At 36.8% G+C, this 23,211-nt stretch overlaps 1 protein-coding gene and 1 non-coding gene across 3 annotated transcripts in view; both read right to left on the reverse strand.

Moving 5' to 3' along the window:
• CNTN5 (contactin 5) overlaps nucleotides 1-23,211 on the reverse strand; it is a 1,437,272-nt gene that overhangs the window by 1,147,075 nt on the left and 266,986 nt on the right. The gene's annotated exons all lie outside the window — the stretch shown is intronic.
• LOC111822275 (U6 spliceosomal RNA) lies at nucleotides 125-233 on the reverse strand. Its single transcript, XR_002825559.1, has one exon. It is a non-coding gene; the product is annotated as a U6 spliceosomal RNA (small nuclear RNA).

Below are 23,211 nucleotides of genomic sequence, written 5' to 3' on the forward strand. Positions count from 1 at the left end.
GTTGTTGTCATCCATTGATTGACTCTTCTGATTCCCTGTTGTATTTCTTTTGGTTTTGGATAGTCCTCGAGAGTTCATTTCCTAAAATGGTATCTGGTTCATATGATCCTGTTTCCTAGGTCCTAAAAATATGGAAGGCTTCACGAATTTGCGTGTCATCCTTGCGCAGGGGCCATGCTAATCTTCTCTGTATAGCGTTCCAATTTTAGTATATGTGCTGCCGAAGCGAGCACTAGTGGATATCACTTTAAATAATGACTCTGATCATTCTCTTTTCCTTCTGAATCTCTGATTAGATCTTTTCGTTCTGTTCATTAAGTCTTATTACTGATCTTTGACATTTTCTCTGTCATTGCTTATTTAGATTACTATTTTCAAATTATTGGCAAATTTACTATATTCCTCAATTATTAATTTAGCATTCAATCCATCCATTTTTTTTTTTAACTTTAGTAATTATATCTATAAAGTCTACTTGATTCTTTTTCAAACTTGTCTGTCTCCTTTCCTTTGTTCTTTTCCGTGACCACTTATTTTATTTTTACTATAGTCATTGTAATTAATAATTTTGCTTAGGGACCTAATTCTTTCACATGCTATTTCTTTTGACTTTCATAAATAATTATTTCCTGGCGAATTTTTTTTAAATTTAGATTGTGAACTCATATCTGGATTATTACTGGTTCATATCTGTGGAAACTCTTTGGGGCCTGGGTTGAAAGTACATTCCTCCAGACAAGCTCTCTAATGTTAAATCACTTTAACAGTTTGACATTTCCTAAACTATACAGACAGTGTAAAAATTAGAGAAATCCAAACCCATCAGAGAGTGCGTCTATGGTTAAAAATCCAGAGTAGAAGTTTTTGGCTTGATCATTTGTTCTTTCTACCTAGAGTCCAGGTTATAACAGACATGTTTCTTCTATAGTCTTCCCCTGAATTCTTCCTAGAATTTTTCAAGCTTATGGAGTCCCTGGTTGGTGCTAACACACTTGGCTGCTAACCAAGAATCTGGAGATTCAAGTCTACCCAGAGACACCTTGGAAGAAAGGCCTGACAATTTACTTCTAAAAATATCAGCCACTGAAAACTCTATGGCGCACAGTGCTACTTTGATACACAAAGGGGTTACAGGGAGCCAAAATCTACACGGTAGCCACTGATTTTAGTTTTATCCTTTTACTGAATGTGTTTGCTACGTTTATATGGGGTTCAGTTTCAATACTCCACGTTTAGGAAGTCCTGAAACTTTGTTTCCTATGATCCACTGGCTCAATGATTTAGATAATATTAAATATCATTTTAATTTGAATGGAATAGAACTTCCTCTGTATCTCATCAATGATCTCAATTACTAATGAGTTATTTCATATAAGTGTGAAAATCCGTAAAATTCTATCTATGCATTTGTTTTTTTGGGGTATCTTTTCCATCTTATCCTCTCGCCATACTTATTCAATCTGTATGCTGAGCAAATAATCTGAGAAGCCAGACTAAATGAAGAAGAACATGGATGGCATAAGGATCGAAAGAAGACTCATTAACAACCTGCAGTATGCAGATGACTCAACCTTGCTTGCTGAAAGTGAAGAGGACTTGAAACTCTTACTGATGAAGATCAAAGACTACAGCCTTCAGTATGAATTACACCTCAACATTAAAAAAAAAAAAATCCTTACAACTGGACCAATTAGCAACATCATGATACCAAATCAAACCAAACCCCCTGCCATTGAGTCTATTCCGACTCATAGCAACCCTATAGGATAGAGTAGAACAACAGCTCCATAAAGTTCTCAAGGCTGTAAATATTTACAGAACGAGACTGTCATGTATTTTTACCGCGGAGAGCTGGAGGGTTCAAAACACCAACCTTTCAATTAGCAGCTGTGCACTTAACCACTGTGCCAGCAGGGCTCCTTCAACATCATGATAAATGGGGAAAATACTGAAGTTGTCAAGGATTTCATCTTACTTGGATCCACAATCAATGCCCATGGAAGCAGCAGTCAGGAAATCACAGGGCATAGTGCACTGAGCAAATCTGCTGCAAAGACCTCTTTAAAGTATTAAAAAGCAAAGATGTCACTTTGAAGACTAAGATGTCACTTTGACCCAAGCCATGATGTTTTCAATCTCCTCATATGCATACGAAAGCTGAACAATGAATAAGAAAGACCAAAGAAGATTTGATGCCTTTGGATTATGGTGTTGGCAAAGAATACTGAATATACCATGGACTGCCAGAAGAACCAACAAATCTGTCTTGGAAGAAGTACAGCCAGAGCGCTCCTTAGAAGCGAGGATGGCAAGACTTTGTCTCATGTACTTTGAACATGTTTATAAGGAGGGACCAGTCCCTAGAGAAGGACATCATGCTTGGCAAAGTAGAGGGTCAGCAAAAAAGAGAAAGACCCTCAAAGAGATGGACCGACACAGTGGCTGTAACAGTGGGCTCAAATGTATCAAAGATCATGAAGATGGCGCAGGGCCGGACAGTGTTTCCTCCTGTTGCACACAGGGTCACTATGAGTCGGAACTGACTTGCCAACGTCTAACAGCATCTTCTCCATCCTAATTTAAACTCCACAATGAATGAGACCCTGTTTTTTCTATCCACACTTACGTTCCCAGTGCTAGTTCAGGACCTAAAACAGAGTAGGTGCACAATATATTTTGTAAGTAAATGAATGAGTACCTTTGCTAATGTTCTTTATTTTTCTAATTAACACATATTTCTTTTATAATAAAATAAAACTATATTACCTTTTAAAAAATGATTTCGCATTTTTTGTCCCTATCATCAGATTTTAAATAGCAGATATATTAGGATTTGTTGACTAGAAACATAAGAATATGTTTCATTTTTTTTTTCCACGAGGCAGATATTTAATTTATCAAACCTACCCTCTATACCTTCTGGTAAAATCACTGAACTACCTATAATTACTAACCAGACACATTTTTTGTGCCAAAAAAAAAAAAAAGTGACAATACTTTCATTTGGGAATAGGCATCATCACAAAATTTTATAATATTATTATAGATGTTGGAGGGATATTTTTAAAATTCCAAACTTCAGCATCATAAATAGGCAAGAAATTTTAGAAATAGTACTTAATGTAAACCTATTCAATTATTAAGATATCTTTTAAAGTTTACTGAAGTATAAAATCTTACATGAAGAAATGGTTTAATGACAACCATATCAGTTCAATTCAGTTCAAAGCTGCCCCAACAAGCAAGTTTAACTAATTTGCAAATGTCAAGCATGCCCCTTTAAATTGGTTCATTAACTCAGTTTTGGAGAAGAGTGTCAAGAACTAGGAGTTACTGGCATTCCTCATTAGCAGATCTCTTTGACAGGGTAAACTGGTTTAGACAGAATTAGATTGATTAGTCTGGCTTAGAATTCAGTGCAGCATAGCAAACTCCAACTGTTTTTCCTCTGGTGAATAAGAGTGAAACACTTTCAGCAATCTAGGTTTCTAATAAGAACCAGGATGTGTCTCAACCAATCAGCAAACTGAGGTTCACCAGCTGAGCACATGTATTTCAGTGTGGCTTCCACTTCTGATTTCAGTGACATAAGAAAAACCGTGGCAAAGAATGCAAAGAAGGAAGCAGTTAGTGTAACAGTTTCAATACACAGATTAAATATAACCAAGACAGAAAAATCATTTAGGAGAAATACCAAAATAACAAAACACCAAATCACTAAATGTTGTAGTGGCAAGAATACAGTATTTTGGGAGATGCATATTTTTAGAGTGATGTTTAATTTCCTGGTTTCCTCAGTATCATATATTGATATTTTCACCTGATATTTTATTATTCTGAAAGCCGTAATTTTTTTTTTTTTTTGAAAGATCTGAGAGAAGTTTGGGAATGGGATCCAGGTCATAAAGGAACTGTCTAATATATTAACAGTAACTTACAAATCCCAAGAATATAGTATAACTAGTGGAAGGGACAGTCGTGACAGCTTTCTGGAACTTGGTATGTCTTTGAGACGCATTTAAGTAATATGTATTTAATACAGTTAACTTCATAGAATTGTACTAATTAAGGGCCATGGGTAAATAATTAATACATCTTAACTTTGGCTGAGACAGTAGCTAGATATGTATCTAAGCTCTTGCCTCTTCATGTTGTAAATCAGACATAACAATTTGTGGGCATTCGTGATATGCCTCTTCTAATAATTAAATGGGTGTAAGGTACATAAAGCAGATATTAAAGTACCTATTATAGAGTAGATATTCAATAAATAGTATCTATGTTCATTATCATTGAATCCCTGGTACAGCAGGGGAAAGAGCTCAGGCTGCTACCCAAAAAGTCGACAGTTCGAATCCACCAGCCACTTATTAGAAATCCTATGGGGCGGTTCTACTCTGTCCCATAGGGTCTCTATGAGTTGGAATCGACTCAGCGGAAATGGGCTTGGGCTTGGGCTTCATCATCCTTATCATCACTGTCATCTGTATTATTTTATAACAAATTTTCTCTCAAGAACTCAAGATTTTGGAAAAATTTATTCTAAAAATATCTTAAATATCTGTAAAGTATCTGACTCTATAGGAAATGTGCTATAGTGAGAAAAAACTGGGTTTTGGAATATTCATTGTTTTTAGAGTAATATTTAATCTCCTATACCTATTAAATCTATCTGTGACTCACAGGGTTGTTGTAAATGAGATACAATAAGTAAAAGCCTGTGCCCTGTGCTAGTGCATAGTGAGCATATAATAAATAGTATATTCAATTACATTCCTAACTCCTCTAAGCATTTTCATCTTTTAACAATAGATTCTTATTTTGCTAAAAGGACACTGACACTGTGTGAGGGGAAAAGGGTGCTGATTGTCAACCTGTGAGTTAATATCGGAACCAACAAGATTCCTGAGTCTAAACACAGAACTCTGCCTTCTGTTTCTGTGTGCAAACAACTTAAATCGACTATCACATATTTGAAGGCCATGCTCCAATATGTTACCCACCTCCATGAAAAACTGATCTCAGGAATCATAACTTCTTCTCTTCCTCAATCATGGGTGGATTTACCTGACTCAGCATTCTGGTGTAGTAATCCAGGAACTTTTCTTTTACCCTTTCTGTGTGATATAAGTACTTCCATAGCAGAAAATATTCACTTTTTAGCTTTTTATCCTTCACAGTTCCTGAAACTGTTTTACTTTTTAATGTACTAAGTCACTGTGGTATATGTTGGTTTTCAGGGACCTACATTTAAAATAGAAATCAAAGAAGCCAAACTTCCTTTTATTTTTACAACAGTACTTCTTCTTTGACTAGAGAAGTCAAACACAGTCCTGTACTGCACAGAACAAAATGCTATATATTTTGAAATGAGAGGGTATAAAAAGAAACTTGTCTTCTGTTGTCATGAACTACAAACACAATGCCTCAGAAAGAAAACAACGTTATCAGCAGAATTCAAGAAATAAAACAACAAGCTGTCACTGGTCTTTACATAGCAGTGTGATAACGATACAGTGAGCGGAGCTTCTAAAAGGACCATTTCAATCAGAGTGAGCTTCAATGGCATGGGTGTGTGTTGCAGGGACATCAAGCATCCAAACATAGGGAATGACTACATAAAGACACCAAGGTGAGAAATTATATGAAGATAGAGCATGACCAAAATGCTATAGATGCGATATATACAAGGAAGAGAACGATGCAAATGGTTATTTCAGAACGAGAAAATACAACTGCTTAGTAAGTACATGGGAAAATGTCTGGTCTTAAAACTTAAAATGAAACTTCTCCCAGGCTACAGTGACTACAGCTAATTTAAATCATCTTCCTGCAGAACACAGGAAAACATAAGGCATATGACTTAAAGAAATAAAATGAATGTTCTTCCATCTGTAAGATTGAAAAAGATGATACATATGCTGCTGTGGGAACCCTGGCGGCGCGCAGTGGTTAAGTGTTACGGCTGCTACCCAAAAGATCGGCAGTTCAGAACCACCAGGTGCTCCTTGGAAACTCCATGGGGCAGTTCTACTCTGTCCTATAGGGTCACTATGAGTTGGAATCAACTAGATGGCATGGGGTTTGGTTTGTTTTTTTTTATACGTTGCTGTAGTGAAAGTGGTCGCTTCAGTCTTAAGCCGGAACAGTTGGGTATGGAAGAGTTAGGTACTGTACAGTTAGGTACATTCACATCTGTCATGGTTTGAATTATGTCCCCCAAAAAATGTGTTTATCAGTTTGGCTAGGCCATGATTCCTGGTACTGTGTGATTTTCCTGTATGTTGTAAACCTGCCTCTATGATGTTAATGAGGGAGGATGGGAGGCAGTTGTGTTAGTAAGGCAGGACCTGATCTACAAGACTGGATTGTGTCCTGAGGCAATCTCTTGAGATATAAAAGACAGAAGTGAGCAGAGAGACAGGGGGACCTCATACCATCAAGAAAGCAGTTCTGGGAGCAGAGCGCATCCTTTGGACAGGGATCCCTGTGCAGAGAAGCTCCTAGTCCAGGGGAACACCAAAGAGAAGAAGGCCAACAGAGAGAAAAAGCCTTCCCCTGGAGCTGACGCCCTGAATTTGGACTTTTAGCCTACTTTGACTGCGAGGAAATAAACTTCTCTTCATTAAAACCATCCATTTGTGGTATTTCTGTTATAGCATCACTAGATGACTAAGACAACATCTAACATCAGTTAGTCAAGTGTTTATCTTAGTATCTTTCTATGCATACAAAAAAAAATTAAAGAAATACTTCCAGATACACTGAACATCTTTAACATAATACAGCAATAATAATAATGTTTTGATATGTGTCTAAACGTAGCTCCCGTTTGTTATTATGAACCATTGTATGCACCTTCTCCACAGTTGAAGAGACACCTTTAGGGCAAACATTAGCAAAAATACACAGAAGATTTTGTTCTGTAAAATCTTTGAGACCAATCAGATACTTTATTATAAACTCTGAACTAAAAAAATCTGTGTTGTACCATCGGCCTCATTTCTGCTGATTTTGAGTCTTTCTCAGCAGAGGCAGGGCGGGTTGAGGGCTGGGTAAGACGGTGTTGGAGCTAGGCGTGTTATTCCCCCATCACCTCCTCACCAGACCTGTGAACCCCAGCACCACCTATGAGGCCTCTGCATGGGGCGGGGGTAAGGCCCAAGGGAGAAAGCGCCGCTCAGGGTATGCTAAGAGTGAGCCCAGGGCCCAAGGGTTAGGAAGATGATGCTCGGGTAAACCCAAGTCTTAAGTTATCTACGACCCCGGAAACCATACGGACATAGAGAGGTCAGGAAACTAAGGCTGTCCCCCTCTCCTTCCAGCCACCAAAAGGCCAAGAACCATCGCAATAGTGAAATCCTACCTGAGTGAGGTAAGGGAAACAGAAGCTCAGAGAACTGCTGCGGGGGCCCTGGGCTGCAAAGCAAGGGGGGCTGGGAGGGTGAGGGGGGCGAAGAGCGGGAAATGGGGTGGGGTGGAGCTGGGTTAAGGGCGTACCGCAGGCCCAGCTCTGTGCCCAGCACGGCATACTGACTTTTGTACACCGAGAACAGAAAAACAGCAGCGCCTGTGTCCGGCCGCCGGCTGCTACCACCTGCAGGCCCGCCATGTGGAGCATAGAGGTGGTGCTTGGGGCACACTTACCGTGGGGCTGGCCCTTTCAGAGCTCCAAAGGAGGCAGGTGCACGTGGGCTCTCTGCTCGCTGCTGTGGGCTGTGGCTGGGCGCGCCATGTCTTTGGGGCCGGCCCCAAGGCCCCGCTGAGGCGCTTAGGCACGCCAGAAGAAGCGCAGCCAATCGTGGAAGCCCGGGGCCTGAACATTGAGTCAGTGTTTTCCTGATAGGCTTTAGGGGGGTGGTTCGTAACTACGGGTTGTATGTAAGTCTCACGTTCATAACCCAGGGAGTGCCTGTATCTTAACTAAAGGCAAACATAGTTTAACTTTGAAACAAAAACTATTGTACTTGTATTAGGCTTTTACTATGAAACGGACAGCACGCTCAATGCAGTAATCGAAGAGAGTTGAGTTAAGCAAATATTTAAAAATTGTGGGCAGTTTATTTAAGAGAAACTGGCAAGGAGTTTGTAAAAGACCCAGGGGCTGGCAACAGTCAGGAACCATAGAGCCTTTGCAATCCTAGGCCAGCAGGGCGAGGGGAGAAAGCAATTACGGGAATCCACATAGAATAGACAGCTTTACGTGAGCATGAAAACCAACAATGGCCTCTGGCATAGGAACACATACAAACCACAACATTCCAATAATGAGGGAGGTAAAAGGGCAGATAGGCGCAAAATCATACTTCCTCCTGTCTTTTCTCTCCTGTTGGTGACTGCCATATAAACACAACGGGAAAACGGCGTCAAAGAACTCCCTTGATGGGATTCATAAACTCAGCTTTATAAAGCAAGGCAAGATAGAGAAAATATAGACTAGATCTGTCTATGGTAGAGTTTTGGCAAAAATGGCTTCAAGTACACCACTTCTTGGGGCCCTGGTGGCACTGTGGCTAAGCATTCGGCTGCTAACTGAAAGGTTGGCAGTTCGAATCCACCAGCCGATCCTCGGAAACCCTGTGGGGCAGTTCTCCTCTGACCTATAGGGTGACTATGAGTTGGAACCGATTCGAAGGCAATGGGTTATGGTAGAATTTTGGCAAAAATGGCTTCAAATACACCACTCCTTGCATCCTTGCCCTTCTGATGTGACTTTGCAGCTTCTCCCACTAAGAGGATGGGTCCTCCTAATTTCTTTGTTGACTAGAATGCAGCAGAAGTTGATACTGTGCTAGTTCTGAGCCTAAGGCTCAAGAGGCTTTCCACATTTGCCCTTGTTCTCTTAGCACCCTCCTCAGCCATCATATGACCAGGTATGTGCTAACTTCCTGAGTGGGCAGAGCTGAGTAAGCTCAGTTGTTCCAGCCAAGGCCCAAGTCATGTGAGACAGTCCAGCCAAGATCAGCAAATCTATCTACCCCACTCACAGCTACCCACAGACACAGGAGAGAATTCAGCTGACCTGTAAACTCATGACCAATAATCAACGGCTGTTGTTTTAAGTTGTGAGGTCGTTTGTTATGCAGCAATAGTCAATTAATACAGTGCTCTTATTAATGTGTTTACTCATTCAACAAGTATTTGTTAAATATGTGTTATCAGCAAAGCATTAAACTAAGCACTGCAAAGTTAGAAAGTTAAAATATTGTTGTTGTTAGTTGCCATTGAGTCAATTCTGACTCATGGTGACCCATGTGTATAGAGCAGAACTTCTCCATAGGGTTTTCAAGGCTGTGTGTGATCTTCCAGAAGTGGATCACCAGGCCTTACTTCCAAGGTGCCTATGGGTGGGTTTGAACTGCCAACCTTTCAGTTAATATTTCAGTGCTTAACCATTTGTGCCACACGGAAACTTCAATTTTCCCCTTTACTGATGTGGAGAAGAGCTCTGGTGGTACAGAGGTTAAGTACTTGGTTGTTAACTGAAAAGTCAGTGGTTCTAACCCACCAGCCGCTCCACAGGAGAAAAATGTGGCAGTCTGCCTCAGTAAAGATTTACAACCTTGGAAGCAGTTCTATTCTGTCCTATGGGGTCCAGAATTTGACTCAACAGAACGGGCAATGGGTTTACTTATGTGGAAAATGATGTAAATGAGGTAACTTTTTCCTGGTCCCACAGATAGGAAGTGGCAGAGCCGGGATTAGACATACACATGTACACACACACACACACACGTATGTATGTATATACCAAAAACAAAACCAAACCAAACCTGTTGCCACCAGGGCTCCATATACATACATACATATATATATACATATATATAGTAATTTTTTTGTATTATGTGTATTATATATAGTGATTTTTATTTATATATTAATCCCTAGATGAGGATGGCTACCTCATCATTAGGAAGTCATAAAAAAAGTAAATTGCAGTTATTTTAATGTCCATAATATCATGCATTTATTAACTTAATAGGTATTAATTGAATATTTACTATGTAGTAGTCATTACAGTTTGCTGAACTGAATAAAACCTGAAGTTTGTTTCACTAAAATAAGGATAGCTCAAAAAATTTGTATACACACAACCAATTCTCAATCTTTGCCGCTCTTCCTCTGCCCACTGGCACTATCTTAGGCAGATTCTACAGATATTAAGGAATTTAATTAAGAAATGAGACAAAATAAATTATACCTTCAAAATCCAAGCACCTTCTAAACTCAAGATTCTGTACCCTATTAAAAAGAAATAAGAAATTATTCAAGAATTTTTTACAAAATTTTCAGATGAGTTAGAAAAAAATTAGCATGAGTTTTTGAGATTAGCTTTTGACACCAGATTATAAATTCAAATTACCTTATTACCAGGAATCAGTTTAAGCAAGAAAGAAAATATAGCTCAAAGGAAGCTATAATTAATCTGCCTCTACATTGTTATATCTCCAGATGCAAATGGACAAAGCAGAATTGTCCAACAGCACTTTCTGTGATGATGGAAATGTTCGATATCTGCACTGTCTAATATAACAGCCACTAGTCACATGTGTGGGAGCCCTGGTGGCGTAGTGCTTAAGAGCTCGGCTGCTAACCAAAAGTCTGGCAGTTTGAATCTATCAGCCGCTCCTTGGAAACCCTATGGGGCAGTTCTACTCTTTCCTATAGGGTTGCTCTGAGTTGGAATCGACTCCATGGCAACGAGTTTAGTCACATGTGGCTACTGAGCACTTGAAATATGGTTAGTGTGATGAAATAATTGATTTTTAATTTTATTTAACTTTCATTCATTTAAATGTAAATTTAAATAGCTGTATGTGGCTAACGGTAAATGTAGATATAGAGAATCAATTCTGAAAGGTAGTATCTTTTTCCTTCCCAAAAGTTGATAAAAGATGGAGTATTTTTCATGCTAGTCAATGACAAAACCAATGAGGAAAATGGTAGTAATTTATTTCTATGCTTCAAAGATGATTTTACTGTCCAGAAAATCATAAAGAATAAGTGGAATTATATTTTAATCAAATGTTGCTATTTTCCAAATTCATTCATGCCCATAAATTATAAAAATGAAATAATACACAAAACTAATTAGAAATTTCTCAATTATCTCAAATTTCTTCAGAAAAAAAAGCAAGATAAAATCTCAAACCAGGAGAGATAAAAAGGTTTAGGAACAATTTATTTTTATAACATGAATGTGTAACATCTTAGCTAGGGAAGGACAGAATTTCTTTTCTCATTCAGATCTACTTTCACTTCAGTTTGAAACAGGAGAGAGACAAACACCAGGAAGAAAGATAAATCAATACTTTTCATTTCCCAAGAAAAACGGTTCTGAACAAATAAAGGTGACTCCTGCTTTGGGGATACACAAGAGAAGCAGGTCTAGTGCTCCATGACATTTAATATTTTATTTCAGTGAACTGACATTTTGTGTTGAGAATAATAGTCTACCAGGTGGTAAAGGAATTTAATTTTGTTTCATCTTTCCTCTCGATATTAATGCAGATGAATGAGATTGGAGAATATAATCTCACAGGTGATAGCTTCCTCAAGCTCCAAACAAGAATCGGTGCAGAAGTCCCTTCTGCTCCAGGCTTTCACCTCAACCCCTCCCAACTCCAGGATTCACATACGTGACTACTGACTTCCTTTACCTCTGTGATCATTTTCCCTTCCACAGTTCTCTAAACTATAATGGCAAGGGCATCCGCTATGGCATAATCACTTCCACTTGAATCGTGTAAATTAAAAGGCATTTAGACTTGGTTTCTACATCTATTTTAGACATTGTATATGTACTTTACTTTCTCAATGTAAATTTTCTAATTGATTTAAACAAAATTTTATAAGCAGTATCTTCCTCGTAATGTTGTTTATCATTTCTTCCTTTTAATAAAGTCTATAATAAGGATGGGGTCCTTGGGTGGTGCAAACGGTTAACTTGTTTGACTGATAACTGAAAGGTTGGCGGTTCAAGTCCACCGAGAGGCACCTTGGAAGAAAGACCTGGCTGTCTACTTCTGAAAAATCTGCCACTAAAAACCCTATGGAGTACAGGTCTACCCTGACACACATGGGGCTGTCATGAGGAGAAGCCCACTCAATAGCAACTGGCTTTTTATAATAAGGACAAAATCATTGGCACAGCAGCACTAGTTTGTGTTTCTGTCAATAGTCATTAAATTTTAACTAAGTCAAAAAATAAATATTTGTGTTATTGGAAAAAATAAAAATTACAATTTAGGACCCAATGAAACTGTTTCTTCTGGAGTCACATTGAAATGACATAAGTATTTGGTTTATTTGAATTTGCTCATCACCAACACTTCCTTTAATGTAAGTTACAGATTAATTTCTGTAATTACAGATTAAGTTACAAGATACAGATTAATTTCTAAGATTGTGGTGAATTTTACCATTATTTCCATATCATGTAAGAGTATATATTAATGAAAGGAAATAAATGATTTAAATTATATTTACTTTTAGGTCAAATATAGTGAATTACAAATATTGTTTCAGATTTAAAAAAAAAAAAGATTGCCTTAAGTATCCTTCTATCAACCCTTATTGGCAGAATTTTTATATTGACAAATCAGTGAATTATGAGTTGCAGTATAAAAGTTTGTTTAAATAGGTCTGCCACTGATTATGTCAAACACAATTATAAAGAGGCAGCATAGGACAGTGTTTTAAAAGCACAATATTCTAGAATCAACCCACCCAAGCTTCAACCATGGCATATCCACATAGTCTCCTGACCCTGGAAAAGATACTTAGGCACTCTGTGCCTCAGTTTCCTCATGAAGAATTGGAGCTAGTAATAATAGGATTACATGTATAAACCTTAGAGGATGGCCTGGAACATGAAAAGTAACATATGTTTTGTGGTAGTTTTCAAATAGGACCAGAGATTCTTTGATATGTCTCCACTAGGTGGAGTCTAATTCCCATCCACTTGAATGTGGATTGTTAGTGGATTGTTTCTTACAAATGGAATGTGGTGAAAATGACTGGGCATGACTTCCCTGTGAAGGTCATAAAAGACGTGGAGGCATTCATCTTTTTATCTCAGATCACTCACTCTGGGGGAAGACAGCTGCTGTGTTATGAACATACTCTGGCAAGTCCAAGGAAAGGTCAATTTGGCAAGGTACTAAGTCCTCTTGACCAAAGCCAGCACAAACTGAGGCCATCTGTTGAGAGCCATGTGAATGAGCCATCTTGGATACAAATCCTCCAGTTCCAGTCAAGCTTTTGGATAACTAAAACCCCAGCCAACAGCTTGTCTATAACTTCATGAGAGACTTTATGCCAGAAATACCCAACTAAGTCACTCCCAGATTCCTCACCCTCTGAAACTGTGAAATAATAAATATATGTTCTTTTAGGCTAAGTTTTGGGGTTAATTTGTTACATAGCAATAGATAATTAATATGAGTATTAGAATTCTTATTAGAGAATCTGTATTGCACTTGAAACATTATTCTAAGCATAAATAAATCTTGTTAAAGTTTATTTTCCCATCCTATCAATAAAACTGTTTTAGTTTACAACAATTGCAAAATAAAACTAACAGTTGTTAGGATGAAAACATCAATGTAACACTAGATTAAAAAATACTATTTTATTTACCTATTTTGTTTCTATTAAAATATTTAAAACAAATAGAAAATGCAGGTTTTCCATTGGTGTTTTACATCATTTTAGCAAATATTTGCTTGCTCCCAGTTCAGAATTCATAAGTATGACTGAGTTAACTTTTTTATCAAGCCTAAGATGCAGATCGATTTTATTGTAACCCAACATTATTCGTGTTATACAACAATTTAAATGGTTTTAGAAATAGAGAAATATAAAACTAAAGTAAACCCAGTCAGTTTGTACGTTCATTCATCTATTCATTTAGCAAACATTTATCAGGTTTCAAACACAATTCCATACAGGGAAGTTATAATAGTGATGAGGACAGACATGATCACTTGCCTCACAGAGTTTATAATCTAGAAGAATATGTTAGTAACAACCCTAATTATAATCTTAGTGACACACAGAAAGCTTTTATCAAATAACTGTCATTATGTTCAGTATTACAATGCAATCTATGCGGTGTTGCTGACTCATAAACCAAAAAAAAAAAAAAAACAAACCCATTGCCGTCGAGTCAATTCCAACTCACAGCAACCCTGTAGGACAGAGTGGAATTGACTCATAGAAGTAATTAATACACTGGGTAGAACAGAGCCACAGTTGTTGTATTGGTACAATGTTTCAGAGTGGATTTGGAAGAAGTACTATTTTTATTTATTTATCTTTTAAATACATTAACCAATCAGTTGCCATGCAGTAACCTCCTACTCATGGCGACTCCATGTGTGTCAGAGTAAAACTGTGCTCCATAGGGTTTTCAATGGCTGATTTTTCTAAATAGATTACCGGGCCTTTCTTCCTAGGCTGTTTTAGTCTGGAAACTCCACTGAAACCTTTTTCAGCATCATCGCAACAGGCAAGCCTCCACTGATAGACAGCGGTGACTGTGCTTGAGGAGCACTGGCTGGGAATCCAACTTGGGTCTCCAGCACAGAAGGTGACAATTCTACCACTAAACCACCACTGCCCCCATAACATCAGGAATGCTGGGAGAGACCCATATCTCTAAACTCTTACTGTTATTTCAGCCTTAATTCATGACATTCTAATCAGAGGAAAAAGCCTTTGGTTGCAAAAATAAAGATGACTCTGGATAGATCTGTGGAGAGGTCAGTTGTAGACTTATATTTACACTCAAGAAAAAATGCAGACCTCCTTATACATTCAGAGTGCTAACCATGAGGAAGAAGAAAGATGTGAAAAAGGTCAAGGGCACTGATAATTCATGTGGTGAAAAGGTGATGAAAAAATTACTTGATTCACAATTTGCCAGAATCATAGCAGAATGAGGAGCGGTGCTGTGCTCCTGTAGAAAGACTGTATGGATTAATTTGGAAGGATTTTTTAAAATCTAAATGTGCTTACTGGTAAAATATTCTAAATATGCACTATAATATTGTGTTTTTTAAATTACGTACATATATGTCTTACTGTTTTAACATACTTTAAGTGTGACATAAAACTATGAGACAGATTATTTGTAGGCCTGGAGGGGAAGGGATGGAATGAATACAGAGGGACAAAGTAGGGGATTGGCAAGTGAATAAACTAATTGAGAGGGATATGCAGGCCAATCTTGAAGAGTTTTATGTAACGCTGGTCCACGACTTTCAAACATTTCTTTTATCACATCTGCCTTTTCCTTTGCGTTGCCTGACAGGAAAAAGAGCTTGATATTTCTGAAAAAGGCATAGTCACTACCAATGCAGACAATCATGTTAGCATTTGTAAAATGGAACTCATCTATAAAAATCAAATTTTACATTGTATGTCTAATTCTTGTAGGAATGTTTTGTTCTAAGAGACATAATACTTATGAAAAACAATCTTCCTGTAAGAGTTGGTTTAAATTATTTCTCTGACATATCTATAATTCTCTTATAGGTATATTCACATTTTATTTAAGGTACTGCTCTAGAAAGACCTATAGGTTTCAGTATCAAAAGGAATTTTTTCTAAGGGAAATTTAATCAATATCTTTGTTGATGGGAGCATATGAAAGGACATATGGAAAGACCTCTACTCTCACTGTGTGTGAAGGTAAAACTGATTTAGGAAATGCCTCCTCCACCACATACACACAGTACAAGATGCTCTCTTAATTGCAAATACATACACTTATAGATTTAAAAAAAAAAAAAAAACCGTTGTATAAGCAGTTCAGTGTTAAATACCACGTGACAAACCAATCAACTCTTTTAAGTACAATATTTTTAAGCAATCTTTATATTATTAATTTGCTTTTCTTCTTCACAATTTAAAAAGAAATCAGGGAACAGAAAATAAAATCTCAGATATTTACATAATTTAAAATATTATTTAAAGTCATAAAACATTACATACATATAGCATAGGAGATTATTAATGATTATATTTTAAAAACAAAGAAAATGAGAGAGACAAGCATATATAACAAAGTGCACTTTGCAAGCCTCTAGAAGAGATTGAACTGAGACCAAAGCACCAGGCAGCTCTCTGGTGTCCAACATCGCTGTGCTTTGGCACTTCAACAGGATGATCAACTTTGACAGGTTAAATTAACACAAACATAAAACAGAGGAAATCTATCCTTGCTTGTCCCTGTGCCAAGAAATACAAGCTTGTAATTGCTGTGATCCAGCTCTTCAGCATAAAACTGGCAAAATGCTTACATCAAGAGACTGATTTTGCAGAACAAGACTCTACTCTGATTTTAGGGTCATTGGAGATTTGCATCCTTTCACAACAGAGGTTTCCCTTAAATTTTATCCAGGTTAAATGTAGGTACAAATAACTGCTGTGGATTTGTATAACACATACTCTAAAAGAAATCAGACAAGCATTAGACCAATGCTGTAAAAGGAATTAGCCAGTCTACACTAAGAACCTTTCGTCCTTATCCATGTATTTTCATAGGAATAAACGAGGGCATCTAGGCATATATTTGGTCATGAAATGCTTTTGATGTGTGGTAATGCAATCTTTACTATCAATTATGAGCAATGAAAGAAAAGATATTTTGTTTTTCACACTAAGGAGTCCACGATTTCTCTACTCTACATGAAATACAAGAAATGAACACTTTGCAGGGGCTTGTTTTCAAGGCCATGCTAAGCATAGGATAATGATGCTCCTCTTTCAATGGTCTACTTTAATAAAACTCAATTCTCTTGCAAATAGTCTTATTGTTTAGCAGTGAAAGAACTGATTTTACTCCTTGAAAATAATTAAAATATTTTGGCAGGTCTTCATTTGCTTGTTCTTGGCTTTATTTTTATAGATTTTTCCAAATGCTTGGTTTTACTTTTCAGTCCCAGACATTGGCTTCTAGGCACCTTTCTTTAACTATAATAACTCTGCTTTATTGTGGGTTTACTATCCTATTCTAAACACATTATATGCATTATTTCCTTTAGTCTCATAATAACTCTGAGTTAAGAAAATTACAGCTCAAAGAGATTAAGTAATTGGATTAAGGCCAAACAGCTGGAAAATAGCAGAATGAGGATTCAAACCTGAGCTTGCTATACACCTTAGCTAAATAAGAAATATTGCTACCATGTGGACAGATACTCACTCCATTATTCAACCTGCATCCAGACAGGACTGGTCCCTTAGCATCTGGCTTCATGTTATAGATGAGAGATGCTATGACTAGGCCGGGACAGTGGTGGTTCAATGGTAGAATTCTTGCCTCCCATGCAGAAGACCCGGGTTCAATTCCCAGACAATGCACCTCAAGTGCAGCCACCACTCATCTGTCAATGAAAGCTTGTGTGTTGCTATAATACTGAACTGGTTTCAACAGAGCTTCCAGACTAAGGTAGACTGGGAAGAAAGGCCTGGTGATCTCCTTCCTAAAAAGCAGCTATTGGAAACCCTACTAAATAGTCTGATCCCCAACCAACATTGGTGATGGTGCAGAACTAGGCAGTGTTTCATTTTTTTGGCCATGGAGTCACAATGAGTCAAGAGCCAAATTGAGAGCAGCTAACAACCTACCCATCTGAGGGAAACAGGTTTAGATTAAAAAAAAAAAAAACCCTAGAATTTAGAATTCAAAAATCATTGTACTAATCCTTGCATTGAGTAACAACAGATTCATCTATTCCATATAGTTGTACAGAAGTTCACTTTTTAAGAAGTTCCTGACAAAAATGCAAATATAAATCTTAAGATACGAGGCTTTTTTGAAATATAGTAATACTGGTGTATGTTTGTGTATATGTGTGTGTATGCAAGTGTACACATGCATGCACACATGGGAAAAGAGAGAGGGAAGTAGAGAGGGAGGGAGAGAGAGAATGTATATCTGGAGCTCACAGCCAATCTATATACTTTAATGTATTAGTGCATTTGAATGTTAAACAAATGGGATCCAATGAAATGGATGCTAATTCATTTATTAATGTTTTCCATTGATTTTATGGGCAGCTGATAGTGGTTTTGTGTCCTTTCATCAAAAAGAAGATGGAGCCTATTTAAATGTTTTAATTGTTGAGGTTAGAAATAGATTCACTTTTATCAGATCAATATTGCTTTGACCAAGTATCAATTAAACTGACAAGACTCCTTCTATTGAATGAAGGAAGAAGTTTAATTAAATTCCATTCTCTAGCTTTCATAATGAGGGAGAAGGATCAGTGTTTGTTATATTTTTGAACTGCACTTGGATTGTAACTCAGAAACCAGAAATATGCATAGAAATACTGAATTTTGCACTGAAGGTACAAATTGAAACGAAGATATTTTATTCTTCCTACTCTACATTTTCATAAAAATATTTCCACCATTTCCTTTCTGCTTTATCTAATTTAAAAAAAAACTAATAAACTCGAATTGTTGTTTGTTTTATTGCTAGGCCTGGTTGAAAATGTGGCTTATCTATGAACAACCTTACCATTGAGAGTTCTACTGCTGATGGCCACTGGCTTACTTCTGGTCTCTATCATCTCTCCTGAAGACTATTTCAGCCCTTCTCTAGTTGGATTCCTGTTTTCAATCTCACTCCTCTGTAGGCTTCTCCATACTGTTACCAGAATTAGAGGTTCTAGGATTCAAGTCTTATCATTACTCCATCTCTCTTTTTGAAGTCTTCTGTTACTCTCCACTCTTTCAGAACAAAGCCCAGTTTTTCCTTAGTATAAAATACAAAAGCCTTTTAAATCTACCTTTTTGTCCTTAGTCCTGTAGGCTCTACACTGGACTAACTACAGTTCCATGAAATTGAAATTTGAAAAGAGAATAAATATTGTCTCTTCAGCCGGGCTGAGTAGCTGGTCAGACCACCCTTTCTAAGTGTTGATCCTATATAAAAAAATCGTTTTGCCATATTTTTGTTCCCTTCTTACCTCCCTAAACAGTTACTGCTTGAAACTTTTTAAAAAACTCAATGAGTGTAAAGACTAAAGAAAAGCAGTTTGATCCTGGGATTTCTAATGTTTACTGCAGAGCTATTTAAAGATTTTGGAATAAATATACAAACCTACAGTTGTGAAATAAAGATGTAAGTAAATTGTATATTTTGCAAAATAAAACCTTGAAAAGAAACTAACAAAAAAGGTTTACTTTTTGTGGCTGGTGTTGTTCCTGTTGTTATTCATGCTCCTCTAACTCTGCTGAAAATGGCTTCGCCCATCACGTCCGTCTAGCACAATATTATTCATTCATTGGAATCAGCTCAATCACCATCTCTTTTCTGAAGTTATTTCATACTTCCCTTGCTTCCACCTTTCTCTGACAATATTAGTAACTATTCCTCTGTTCTCCTGTGTTTTGTATATTTACATCATAAAACACATGGTGCTATATTGTCATGATCCATTTATACATTTGTTTCCATCACTGAAATGCAAATGCACCATATTGAACATTAGTCTGATTTTTATCTTTCTATCACTTATGCCACTTAGAGCTCAGCATATAATAGGCACTCAGTAGCTGCTTACTGGGTGAATGTGATTTTATTATTATTTTAAAGCCTACTACATTCAGCAAGGTAGTAAACAGTATTATGTGAAAAAAAAAGTACAACTGTAATGCTAATAGGTGATTTGTTTTACACAATATAAATATTCTAATTCAAATATGGGTGAGGTGGGGTGGAGCAGGATAGCAGAGTTCCACCTACATTACTGAAAATTACAACACTAAGTCAAGTGGCAATTTATTATCAACATTAGGGAGGGAAAACCCTTCAAGCAAGACACTAAATATTTCAACCTTCTTTCTACAAGATGCAACACCTCTGATCATTTCGCCTAGAGTTTCAATCATTCCAATTTTCTGACATGTTGTCTTTTCCAGTTTATTTTCCTTGGGCTACGTTATACACTGTGGCAAGTAATTAGAGTGCCAAATAATAGTGCTACAGTTCCAAATTAACTTTCAATATTATCATCCTGTTGCCAGTAGCAAAAGCAGTGATAACAATGATAAATCTATACGCCCCCTTGCTAAACACCGATTAAAATAAATGATTCAGTAAAAATCATATTTGTGCTCAGTTATACAATATGTGCCTTTTTATCCTGTTATTATAGAACTGCATGAAAGAAAAACATTTTTCTCCAATACTTACTCTGTTTTCAAATTGCTAAATAATTTTTCTTGTACACCTTACTCTTTCAGGTACCCTTCTCCTTAAATGTGTTGTTTTCAATTCCTTTGGAAATAGCAGAAGGCATGCATTCTTTTAATTCATTGAGAATACTCTAGATTTTAAGGGTTTACCTTAATTAAGGTAAGCTCCTTAAATACATTCATCAAGAAATTTTGCTTCTTTTGACTATTATATTATCTATTATTAACAAACTTTGCAATACAAGTATCCTCAGAATGTGCATCACACTCAAGAGTATATAGAAACTTATAAAACTAATGAATTACAAATTTTTCCATTAACAATATTATCTATCTTACCATGATCACTGGGTAGTACCAATGTTCAAGCACTTGACTATTAACAGAAAGGTTCGTGGTTTGAACCCACCCAGAGGTGCCTAGGAAGATCTCCTTCCAAAAGGTCACAACCTTGAAAATCTTATGGAGTGCAGTTCCACTCTGCACACATGAGGTTGCCCTGGATCAAAATCTACTTGATGGCAAAGGGTTTACAGTTTTTTTTTTGGTCTGTTTGTTTTTTTTAATCTTGCCATGTTATACTTTAACATGCAAAATGAAGACATACTAATATTCATTATCCAGAAAAAGAGAAAAGAAGGGCAAATTTCATTGTATTGCAGAAATTGTCTTTGGATTATATATTAAATTTACCTATACACAAAAAAATTCTTCGTTTATCAGATAGTTTATGAAATTTGGAAAAACAAAAATGAAAGAGAATTTCTAATAGATTTAGCTTTAGGCACAATTTCCTTGAAAACATCTTAGCTGTTGAATGCACGTTTAAGGTAAGTTTTCCCAAAGTATGTGGTATCATTAAATAAAATCCATCATTTCTAAGTTGTATCATTAAGAAATAGACCGAGTGTGTCTCCCTTTACCTCCACGTTTGCTTTTAGAATTTCCACTGATTTAAGTGCCACATTAATCTTCTTCAAGTATCACCACCCAAAATACACACCTCACAAAATTATTTATCCAACAGTGGTCAAACTTGTTGAACTCCATGCTTCCTGTAAAACCTGTTTATAAGTCCATATATAGACTTGATTTTTTTATCTTAAAATTGTATTTAATTATTTTCTTCAATAATTTGTTAAGATATTTAGATGTAAATCAAAGCATTTTAAAAGACAAATAATGTCCAAACGAATTTTGCATATAAACTATTTAGCTTCTAAATTCAAAAATAAGGTAGTTAGGAAGATAAGCAAGAGTAATTAATGTCTTCTTATATGAAATTTATAATAATCATTAGTCTTTATTGTTTATAATTACAGAAATAGATCTCCCATGAGAATTATTTATGCTATTTTACTATTGGAAATCATAGAAAGTATATATTTTTGTTTAAATATATAACTGATAGTTTTGCAATCCCTAAATTCACTAAGAAAAGGTCTAATATGAATCCACCAGTAAAATACAATTAGGACTATAAACAGACTATCAAATAAGGGATAAATGCAGATCGACTATATGATTTAGCTTATTCTATAAACCTTAGATATGCACAGGAATGTTGCTTTGGATAACTATAGCAGTATTTGGCTACTCAGACTCTTTGTAAAATAAGTCATTTTCCACTTTTTCTCCTTTTTCCACTACAGCAAGATCTGTGAGAAACCCTTAGCTTTGTACACATTTCCTCAGATCATCATAGTATAAAATATATGTATCATAATCAGAATTTCCTGGAAATTAATTCCTGAAAAATTTAGATAAACCAATTTCTTCAGAAGACTTTGAGATATATCATACGTAACATATTTATATAAAATATTAGGTAGGTACATTAGTATAAGATCCTTAAACTTTTTTTTTAGTTATTGTTTTTCCGTGTGTGTGTGTGTGCGTGTTTGTGTGTGTTTGGTATTAACAATTTGAAGACAGTAAATTTCAGTTGGCTTTCAAAAGCATTGATCATTAGACATCACAGGATTTTTTAGAAACATCCTTATATGTTTCCACAATAAACATAAGAAGCCGAGAGGCAGTGTAAGTGCCAGAAATTGTACATCATATTAAAAAAAAACCTTACAACATGGCGCTGTAGGCAGAAGTACCACACCATCCCTCCACAGCAAAGATTCAAAAAACTAAGCCAAACAGAGAAAACAGCAATCCTGAAATCCTAAACATCAAATGAAGAGATAAAGAACTCATCCAACCACCAAATGGAATAAGAAACTGACAGAGAACATAGAGCAAGGAGACATACATGGAGAGGTCCCCTATCAGCTAATGCAGCACAGATCCGCCATCTTGGACTCCTATCAGAAACCAGCAAATAGGGGGTACAAGAAAGCAGCTTCACGGAGCTTCCAGCAGAGACAGAACAATCAGTAAACAGTGAGATATGCTTTCCCGACCCCCACTCTTCTTCACCCCCACTCAGCCTCCTCTGCTTCATGGTCACAGTCTCTTTGTTAGGAAGCACCAGGTGCTTGGATTCCACCTGCCTGCACTGGCCGACTCCCTGAGTGCCCTTTGTTGGCTGCTGGTGTTACTTTTTTTCACTTCTTTTGATTTCTTCCTTACCTCTCACCACCTCCCTCTCCTTTCGCTCAAATACCTGTCTCTGTACACCATCTTTGCTTCTTCCTGAGGGGCTGTGGAGCTCTATTTGAGTGTGAAACTGCTTCCCAGTCCGTGCTGCCATGCTGGTGGGATCCCAGGGCTTTTTTTGTTTGTTTGTTTTCAATTGTTTGTTTGCTTTCTTTTCCTTTTCTCGAGTTTGGAGCCCGTTCTGGCTGGGCAGTGCTGTGTAGCTTGGACCTATCCCCTCAGCTTGTGCAGATGCACAGAGGGATCCCTGAGAGCATTTCTTTTTTTGTGGGTTTTTTTTTTTTTCTGTTTTTTTTGCGGGGGGTTTCCTGTCCTTTTTTTTTTTTAATTTGTTTTGTTTTGTTTTCCCTCTTTTTCCCTTTTTGTCTTTCTTCATTACTCAGT

The sequence above is a fragment of the Trichechus manatus genome, unplaced genomic scaffold (genome assembly GCF_000243295.1).
Source record: "Trichechus manatus latirostris isolate Lorelei unplaced genomic scaffold, TriManLat1.0 scaffold00148, whole genome shotgun sequence".
Lineage (NCBI taxonomy): Eukaryota > Metazoa > Chordata > Mammalia > Sirenia > Trichechidae > Trichechus > Trichechus manatus.